Below are 10936 nucleotides of genomic sequence, written 5' to 3' on the forward strand. Positions count from 1 at the left end.
CAACTAGCTTATTCAAAAACAATTGCTAAGAGTGACAAAAAACCTTCGCGACACATCATAAGAAGTGAGGCTTTTGTCAATGAAAATGTTATTTATCAAAAAAGACCAAGCAACCGAGCTAACAAGGTTTTAGAAGTAGGTTTATGGGTTTCCTATATTTTTGGCTTAAAACAAAAATTTTAAAGAGAGAGTGTTGGGTATAGAAATTCTATCTAAGGTGGTTTAAAAAAAACTAGAGAGAAACAAAAGTTAGATTTTTTTTGAAAGAAAAACATAACCTATGGTTTTAGGATTGCTCTATGAGTGGTTTTACTAAGGGTTTTAGGATCTCAAAAGTGAGGCTAGTCAATGTTTTTTTAAAAAGAGTTTTTTTTAAATACAACATGCAATGCAATGCAAGGGTGAGACGAACAACATGGTATGCAATGCAACACGAGGTGGGTGAACAAAATGATATGACATGATGAGGTAGTCTAAAACAAAACAAAAAGCTAGCCTAAGTTAACTAGCCACAAGTTTAGAATCAAAGAGCGGTGCAACACTTCATATTTCCCTCTAAAAGAACACAAATAAAAAGACTCTAAACACTAATAGGCACACAAAAAGGTCTACAAGTTTTCCAAGATCAAATAACAAAGTGCTCCCTCAATAACATTTAGAATGAACACCATGAAGTTGTGGTTTTTGTTAGAGCAATGGTACAATGTTACTTGATATTCCGATTAAAGAGTGCAATGTAGACGGTCATATTAATATATATAAATAGATAAATAAAATGAACGGGTTGCCTCCCGCAAAGCGCTTCATTTAAAGTCATAGAGCTTGACTTTCTTACCTTCAAATTGATGCGAAGCCATGGTCCTTCACGCAAGAGGTGAAGGTGTTCCATGCAGCTCTTATTCCACTTCCCATGTTGGACATGATCAATCACGCTTAATGGAAAACTTGCCCAATCGTCTCTCACATCATCGTCACCTCCTTCTTTGTTGTCCTTCGTCGCTACCTTTCTTTTCACGGATTTTCCTCTCTGTCCAGATTGGGAGTTGCACCAACAAATTGATCCAATGCAAGGTACATGAAATCTTCTTTCCAACAAGTCTTTATTTGCCCAAAACACATTCCAATTCAGGGAGTTATGCACCTTTTTTCCCGTCACTACAATCTGCCCCGTGCTGATTTCAGCACGTGCATCTCCGATGTTTGAGACATAGCTCCTCCCATGGGTCTTCAATTGTATCGATCATGGATGCGTTGAACCGAGGACTTGATGGAGATCCTGAATATTCAACTTTCTTGCATTGTAAATCTTTGGACTTGTGCACAAAATTGATGAGGCTTAGCGACGTCTGTTCTTGAAACTTGAAGATGTTGATGATCAAAATTTTGGGCACGGTTTCCCTCCTCATCATTTGAGTTTCATGTCCTGCATGGTTAGTGAAATTCGGGGCTTCTCCCGACATGTGCTCTTTTAGGGTCATGAGCTTGACCAAGCGCAAAGAAAAATCGAGATTTGCAATTATTTGTAAACATATGCAACATAATCACATCCTCAATTAAATTTCATCAACAAGGCATGGTGTAATTAAATACAGCATGTGTTTCTTGCATAGCGCGGAGCTCATTATTAGGCAGAGGTTCTTTAAGCGTGAAATCAACATTCTCAAGAAACTCTAGCCTATCATCATGAAAAGAACAAGGCATAGAATTTAAACTTTCATTCCGACTATCGGTTTGAGCATGAGATTTTTAAAGATTATCAACAAAACCAATAGAAGCTTGAGAATTCAATGTATACCTTAGCCTCGGAGCTTTTTCATACTCATTGGAGTCGTGGTGCTTTGTGCGAGATGTCATCTTGATGCACTCTTCGTGGTCCGTCGTGGTTTGCTTCTCACGTCTCCATGTGTTGATTGTTGCGCTCTTGTAATCCGTCGTGGTTTGTTTGCAACATCTTGGTTTGTCGAAGGTCGACCGCTTGTTCCTTCATTTGCCAATGTCATTGGGGTTCTTCCTCTGCTCCAAGCCTCTGAATTTTATCATGTACGCTTGATGAAAGCATCGCCCAAGCTCCCCTTCATTGTTGTCATCGTCATCTTCTCTATCTTGTTCTCATCGCGTTGCTCCTGCCTCTTCTTCATGGAATATCTCCTGTATACTCAACATAACATATACCAAAATATAGCTCTATTGAAAATTTTATGAAATTACCTTTCCAACAAGTGGTCATTCGCTTTAAACGGAGTCCAAACGAGAGAGTTATAACCGTTTTACTTTAGCGCTGCGTGCTGTCCAGAAAATTTCAGAGTGCATGACCTTTAATATTTTGGCCATAACTTCTTGTAGGAAACTTCGATTGACTTCATTCTTGATTCGTTGGAACCAGAACTTCATGGGGCTTTTGAATATCCAAAAATATACTGCAATTTTCTTCTGAGGTCTAGCATAATATTGATGATAACAATGACTTCTTACGAATCGATCCGAAGATGTCGATGATCTTGATCTTGTGGTCTTCAGAGCGTCTTGTTGTGCATCCTTGGCTTCAAGGTCATCACCATTGATTCACCAGCGAGTAGCATGGCTCCAATGGTCTATCTCCATGGTTCTTGTGTTGCCTAAGGTGTCGGGATCGAAGGAGGCTCCCGTGCTTTGTGTCGATGATCAGAGTGGTCTCTTTCTTTGATTGTACTCGACTAGAAGCTTCTTGAACATCCCATGGAGAAGATGGGTGGCATCGTGGTTCCTCTAATCTTGTTGCCTCCAGCGTTGGTCAACTGCAAATCATCAACTTTTGTGCACAAGGTCCTCCAAACATCTTGCGACATCGTCATCACTTTCTCCATTGTTTGTTGCTGCCTCTTCTTTGTTGAATTCCTTGATTATCCTGCACAGAAAATGTACCAAAATTCTACTCCATGGAAAGCCTTATGAAATTACCTTTTCAACGAGTGGTCATTGATCCCAAACGGACTCCGGATGAAGAAGTTATGGTCGTTTTAGTCCGGCGCTATGCTCTGTCCTGAGATATTTCAGAACGCGCAGCGTTGAAAGATTTTACCATAACTCTTCACACCGATCTCCAAAATTCGCGATTCTTGATGCGTTTGGAAGAAGGCTTGATGGAGCTTTACAATATACAATTTTCTCTCATGGTACTTCTCTGATCATGGACAAAAATGTCATCACAACAGCAGCACTTTGGAGATGATGATGATCCGATCGCACGATTTTCTTTTTGGGCATGCTTCATCACCTATGGCTTGGACAAAGAAATCTCCAAGAGACGTTAGCCAAAGTTGACACGGTGACATACCTTTTTCATCTTTACTTGTTTTGAGTGTGGGCTCGATAGCGGATGCTGGGCCACTAACAAAAGTTAGCACCTACCACTAAAGAGCGGGTCTTCACGTAGCCATCAACTTGCTTGAGTGAGATTGGACTTGTCAAAGTACGGACGTTGAGAACTTCTCAATCTCTTTGTGTCTAGGGTTTTACCTACATTCATGGACACAAACAAGAAACATAGGATATATGCAATAATAAAATTAGGGTTAGTCCAAAAAGATAGATAGATCTCCCTAGGGTTCGAGTTGCCGATCCCCGGCAATGGCGCCAGAAAAGCTTGTTGACGCTCCTTAAAGCCCCAATTTACGTACCGCAAGTGTACGGATCGTGGTAGCTTTTCCCTTAGAGTACTCCCCCAAGGTTTATCATCCGTGGATTGGAAGCGAACCGACTAGAGTTTACCATCTAATCTATCGAACCTATCCTAAACATGAAGCAAAGATTGCATATAAACTGAACACTTGATAGATATGAATGAAGCATAAGTGTTCATCACACCCACAACCGTAGATGAGATAACACAACCAAGGAGCTAGGGCCTATCGTCTCTAGGTACAGTTCTAGTAAAAAAGGTGATCAAAACATAGATTGCATCTCAACTAAAGGTACACGAAATCATCTCTCAGAAAGGCGGCTCGCAAGCAGCCTACTTTCCCAAGGTCACCGGTGCGAGGTGCGTGTCGACGCCTAAGGTTTCCCAAAGCTTTACCCCAAACGCCCACCAAGTGCTCTTACTCGAAGCTCCTCCTCTTGGTGGCCGCGCAACGACTCCCATGGTACTCGCCATCGATCCTATTCCACATCATGTCGTCGCTAGAATTTTTCCCTCCGCCATGCTGTCTCCACACCGGGGTAATCAACCAACTAGCTAAAACACGCTACCTCAACATATCCGCAAGATATAGACTAATCACCACGAATAGATCTAATCTTACTATGAACATATGGATGCATCACATATGAGAAAGAAAGCATGCATTGAAGTAGACCAAAGTCGATACAACTAGAATAAAGAGTAGATTGATATCACCATCGTGTGTGTACATACCCCGACGAATGTTGGGGATGACTCCCGAACTCCACCATGGCACAACCTCGCAGGGAGGCCATGGCGGCTAGGGGTGGCCTAAGCCATCTCCTAGGTACCCTCGAAGACTCGCGGCGGCCGTCAGCCTCCTCCGGTCTTGGCCCTAGGTTTTCGTCGAGTTCTGTGTGGATTGATGCCGCGAGTTGAATAAGGTGCGAGATATTTATAAGCCGAGGAAGCCACCAGTCGAAGAGGAGGCCGAACCGCCTCGGAAACGGGCTAGGCCGGCCGGCCTCATGGGCCTAGGCTGGCCAGCCTACCCTCTTTCGGGCCCGCCTCGGTCTCATCTTTCGCGTGTAGACTCCTCGCATCTTCTAGAGTTTATGTACTTCACGATTGCACCCCTTTGGACGTCGTTATCTTAGAGATATCTTCGAGGAAAGGATAGGATAGGGAATCCTTCCTTAAATCTTTATTTGCTTTGCTTAATCCCGAAGTATCTTGATCTCATCTTTGTGGGCTTGGTCCTTTGGGCTCTCTTGGAGGATGGATGTGCATGAATGGGCTTCGAATCAACATGGGCTTTGGTCCTTCCTTTGGGCTTTGGCCTTCGTCTTTCTCCGTGTTAGCGCTCGATCACGGGCCTCGTCGTTTCATGCTCCAAAATAGGCCAAAAACCTGCAAAAAATGAAGTTCCTCCAAAATATATGCGCAAATGTGAAAATGACCAATAATTAGGCCGGGGTTAGGACGGTTAGTGATTTTGATATTAAATTCATGCCATTATCAAGGATAAACAAGGAATAAAATGGGTACTTAAGGAGCGCCAACACTCGCTTCATCCGTGGCCTGGCATGAGCATCTGGATCAGGCCTACCACGACCCTGTGCCCTCTTCGGCACCTTGGTAGCCACTGCCTTTCTCTTGGCATGACACGGGGTGGAGTGTCTTCATGAGTCTACTCGAAGTTGGAGGAAACCGGTGACTCTATCTCTGGAGTAGTAGCCCGGCCCTTGCTCTTTTTGTCTCGAGCCATCTGGAATAAAGTAGTATGTATATGAATATTAGGGTGTATCTAGAGTTTGGACGAAAAGGATTGAATGAAATGAAGCAGGACAATTCTGACAGACACCTGTCGGAACTTCCGACCCAGGGTCGAAACTTCCGACAGGGTCTGTCAAGAACCCTAGAACATGAATCGAGTAGATGTTCTTCAATGGATATGAAACTTTAGAGGCATGTTCTACTAGATGCTAGAACCCTATCCCTAAAAGTAATCCTTCTAACTCCTTGCACATTGATAGATCGGGCTACGGGAAGATTTGAATGCATACCGTTGAGATTTCCCGCGCGGATCGGAGGAGCGAAGGTTGGGATTGGAGTCTCCGATGGATGGAGAATCCAAAGGACCTCCAAGCTTCAAAATCCCATGGCCAAAACTCCAAATTGCCACAATGGGGAGAGGAAAAAGATGGGGGCGGCGGTGTGGAATAGTTTTAGGGTTTAATTAATGGTTCATAGGGTATATATAGAATCGGGCTTTATCGGAAGTTCTGACGCATGGTCGGAAGTTCCGATGAGGCTTGGAATTTTCTCCTGAGAGTATTTTCACGGAGGAAACACGGGTCTTCCGATGGGTGCGTCGGAAGTTCCGACACACCATCGGAAGTTCCGACGGAAGATTATTTGGTGGCCTAGAACATTTTATCGGAGGTTACCAGAGACTTCCGATGCTTATCCGAAGTTCCGACGGCGGATCGGAAGTTCTGATGAAAGAGTAAATTCCGACCGAGAGTATTTTGTCGGATATCAGATGGAATTTCGGACACATGTCGGAAGTTCCGATCTAAGATCGGAAGTTCCGACACATTGAACAACAACCCAATAAGAGATGATTTGAAGATGAGTTTTGAACGGAGATTTCGATGAGAATTGCTTGTAGACATGTAAGACAACTTGATTCAGATTTGACTAGGCACAATCAACAATACATAACAATAGTCACATGAATCAAGATTTGATCCAAAGATCAACATCCAAGATTTTTATAAAAACTCACCCAAATAAAATCATTTTTTCTAGTCTAGGCAACAATCAAGTATATGCAACAAGTCAAGCCACGTTACGAGAATCCAAGATATTTAGTTCACTCCTTAAAGCACAAAACCTTTGCTCATCTAGAGGCTTGGTAAAGATATCGGCAAGTTGCCGTTCGGTGCTCACATGACGTAAAGCAATATCTCCCTTAGCCTCATGATCCCGTAAAAAATGATGTCTTATATCTATGTGCTTTGTTCTAGAGTGTTGCACCGGATTGTTAGCTAGCTTGGTGGCACTCTCATTTTCACACAAGTGTGGAATCTTACTAAACTCACAACCGAAGTCACTCAAGGTACGCTTCATCCACAATAGTTGGGCACAACAAGCACCCGCTGCCACATATTCGGCTTCGGTGGTGGATAAAGCTACTGAATTCTATTTCTTGGAACTCCAAGATACTAGGAAACGACCAAGGAATTGACACATCCCCGTTGTACACTTCCTATCTACTTTGCAACCAGCATAATCCGAATTGGAATAGCCAAGTAGATCGAAAGTGGAGCCTTTGGGATACCACAAGCCAAGGTTAGGAGTGTGTACCAAATATCTCAAAATTCTTTTAACAGCCACTAGGTGACATTCCTTAGGATTGGCTTGAAATCTTGCACACACTAAGCATAATATCGGGCCTAGATGCATAAAGATAAAGAAGAGAGCCAATCATGGAGCGACATACCTTTTGATTGACCGACTTCCCTCCTTCATTTAGATCAAGATGACCGTTTATTGTCATGGATGTCTTGATTGGCTTTGCATCACTCATGTCAAACTTCTTGAGCATATTCTTGATGTACTTGGTATGACATATGAATGTGCCTTCCTTCATTTGCTTGATTTGAAACCCAAGAAAGAACTTCAATTCACCCATCATAGACATTTCAAATCTCTTGGTCATGATCCTACTAAACTCTTCACAAAACTTTTGGTCCGTTGAGCCAAATATAATGTCATCGACATATATTTGGCACACAAATATATCATTATCAACTTTGTGAGTAAAGAGAATAGAATCGGCTTTGCCCATTTCAAAATTGTTCTTGAGAAGAAAATCCTTAAGGCATTCATACCATGCTCTAGGAGCTTGCTTAAGCCCATAGAGCGCCTTATGGAGCTTGTACACATGATTTGGACGTTTGGGATCTTCAAAACCCGGCGGTTGTTCCACATACACCAACTCAGATAGGGGGCCATTCAAAAATACACTCTTCACGTCCATTTGATATAGCTTGAAATTATGGTGAGTAGCATAGGCTAATAATATTCGAATTGACTCAAGCCTAGCTGCGGGTGCATAGGTTTCACCAAAATCTAAACCTTCAATTTGGGTGAAACCTTGAGCAACTAACCTCGCCTTGTTCCTTGTGACGACACCATGTTCATCTTATTTGTTTCTAAAGATCCACTTGGTGCCGATCACGTTTTGCTTGGGGCGATCCACCAATTCCCAAACTTCATTTCTTGTGAAGTTGTTCATTCTTCTTGCATTACCATCACCCAATCCGGATCATCAAGGGCTTTATCTACCTTAAGAGGTTTCAAAGAGGAGACAAACGAGTAATGCTCACAAAATGTAGCTAAACGAGAACGAGTAGTTACCCCTCTTTGAATACTCCCAAGTATGTTGTCAACGGGATGATCCCGTTGAATACTTTGATAGACTCTTGGGTGTGGCACTTGTGATTGAGATTGAATTGGTCCACCATCATCATCATTATCAACTCTAGATGCATCTCCTTGAGTTGCTTCTACTTGAGCTCCGCCTTGATCATTGCCTTGATCTTGATCGTCACCAAGAGCTTGACTATGATCTTGAGGAACTTGAGAACTTGGAGGTTCAACTCTTGTTGATGATAATGGTTGATCCTTGTTGCTTTGCTCAATCGGGGCTTGATTGCTTGATTCATGTGGTCGCACTTCACCCAAACACATCCTCATGATTGATACACTTGGTGGTTCCTCCATATCTACAAGGTTCTTGTCAACTTGCTCTACTTGAGAGCCATTGGATTCATCAAATTTCACATCTACCGTGACCTCAACACAACCGGTGGTTTTGTTGAAGACACAATAGGCATGTTCGTTAGTACTATAACCAATTAGAAAACCTTCATATACCTTTGGTGCAAACTTTGAGGTTTTGATTTTCTTGTTAAGTATGAAACCCTTACAACCAAAAACTCGAAAGTAATGCACCTTGGGTTTGTTACCGGTGATTATCTCGTATAGGGTCTTGCCCAAGTACTTGTGGATGTAGAGGCGGTTGATTGCATGGCAAGTGGTGTTGATTGCTTCGGCCCAAAAGCCTTCCGGGGTCTTGTACTCATCAAGCATGGTTCTTGCGGCTTCAATCAAGGTTCTATTCTTCCTCTCCACATTGCCATTTTGTTGAGGAGTGTATGGAGCGGAGAATTCATGCTTGATTCCTTCTTCATCAAGAAATTCTTCAACATTTGTATTCCGAAATTCCGAGCCATTGTCACTTCTAACATGTGTCACACCCGGTTTTAAGGACAAAACCGAATGCATAGCTATATGTATGCCAGGATCAAGTTTCATACATATAGAGACATCATAAGTGAATAATCAGTAACAGTATCACGTAAAAGCAATAATTAAAAGATTATCAGAGGTATACAGCTTATCCTGGAAATGAAGGCTTCAAACTTCACAGGCAATCGACTGGGGGTTGCATACGCCTAGAACTCAGCAACATCTTCAAAAGACTTCACCACAACTTTCTCCTTCTGAGCAGCAGTAAGCAAGGGTGAGTACACTTATGGTTGGTACTCAGCAAGGCCACAAGAAATAACCAGAATGTGATTTATATCCATCTTTAAGTTTATTAATCATGTGAGGGTCCAAGCCGCTCTTGACCGTGAGCACGGCTAACCGGTTAGTTTTAACTCTGCAGAGGTTGTACACTTTCACCACAATTCGCGTAAAAGTTCCGAAGAACTTTGAACCCAACTACGCAATGTGCTAGCTAGGCACAATACCACACTTCCGAGGTGTGATTGCATAGGGACGCTACGAGGCCTTTACAAAGAATCCCTATATGTATGTGTTGGTCCCTGCCATTGCGGTCCCTCAGAAGACACAACTTCCTTCACCCGCTCCACAACACAAACTCATAACCACCAAGCGAAACAACCCCAACACAACATATAGTTCATCTAATTACTTAGCCAAGACCAGAGCCATATAGTATTGTGGTTGTACAGTTTTCTTGGGTGGTTCTCCATGTTCCAATTAAATCAAGTACTCTTGTATATAAGCATGGATAGAAAGATGGTTAGGGTCACTTGCCTTTCTCCAATGAAAAGCTACTCTTATTTCAATTCAGCTTTTGCTCACTTGGAACTTTTGATTCTTCAATCTTCGAACAATGATCCTTCTACTCAGAACAATCATTGGGCAAACATACAAAGCAAACAAGAAGATACATCTAAGAACAATACACTAGAACAAAAGAAAGGCTTTAAAAGAGCATACTAAAGGATAGGGGTCACTGCTACGGTTACGAGAGCGCAAGAAACGCGAAAAACGGAGCTAAAATGGCGATTCTATGGGTTAAACGATGCTTCAGGGATCTAGTCGCGATTAACTATAGAGTTAAGAGCTAGCGGAAAAGATTTGCAAGACACAGAAAACTATGCTCATAGAGGATAACAAGGTCATAAAGCTATCGCACACGTCACAAGGATCACGTGAGCGCGAGAATCGATGAAAATGGAGTTAAAACGAAGAAGTTATGGCTAAAACAAGGTTCTAGGGGCTTATTTGTGAAGAAACAGAGCTTCCAGGGGCTAGATCTGAAGAAACCAGGGTCCTAAACATAATTAAACCTAAACTTCACGGGTTAGCTTGAAAAACTACAGGCTAAGGATGGCGGGTTCTATTTTAGAAAAGCTCAGGGGCTAAAATAGAAAAGAAAGGACTGGTTTGTAAATACTTTTGAACTAGCTTGGACCGCGGGTTGATTTCGGAAAAAGTAGAGGGCTCTTTTGCAAAAACACCATGGCTGACCGGTATTTGATTGGTTTGACTTGGTTTAGATCTAATCCGGGCCACTCGATCTAGATCGGACGGCTGGGGAGGCTCGGGACGAGCTGGCGGCGGCGCTGAGCTGCCGGCAGCGAGGCTGGCGGCGGTGTGCGGCGGCGGGGTCGCCGGCATAGGCCAAAACAGCCGTCCGGGGCTCATTTTTTAGCGAGGCTAGAACAGGGAGCACGAGCGCAGTGCGGGCGATTGACCTAGGGCATCTGCACGGTGTATTGGCGCGCGGACAGAGCTCACGGCGGCGAGCGGCGGAGCGGCAACGCCGGCGAGCAAAACCGCGGGAGAAAAGCGAGAGCGCGAGGAAGAACGGGTTGGCGAGCTTCACAACCTCGACGCGAAGCTACTGGGCGGCGAACTTGTTGACGGGAAGCAGTGGAACGGTGTCGCGGCGGCGCCGGGCTCCGA

Source organism: Panicum virgatum, chromosome 5N, assembly GCF_016808335.1.
Source record: "Panicum virgatum strain AP13 chromosome 5N, P.virgatum_v5, whole genome shotgun sequence".
Classification (NCBI taxonomy): Eukaryota; Viridiplantae; Streptophyta; class Magnoliopsida; order Poales; family Poaceae; genus Panicum; species Panicum virgatum.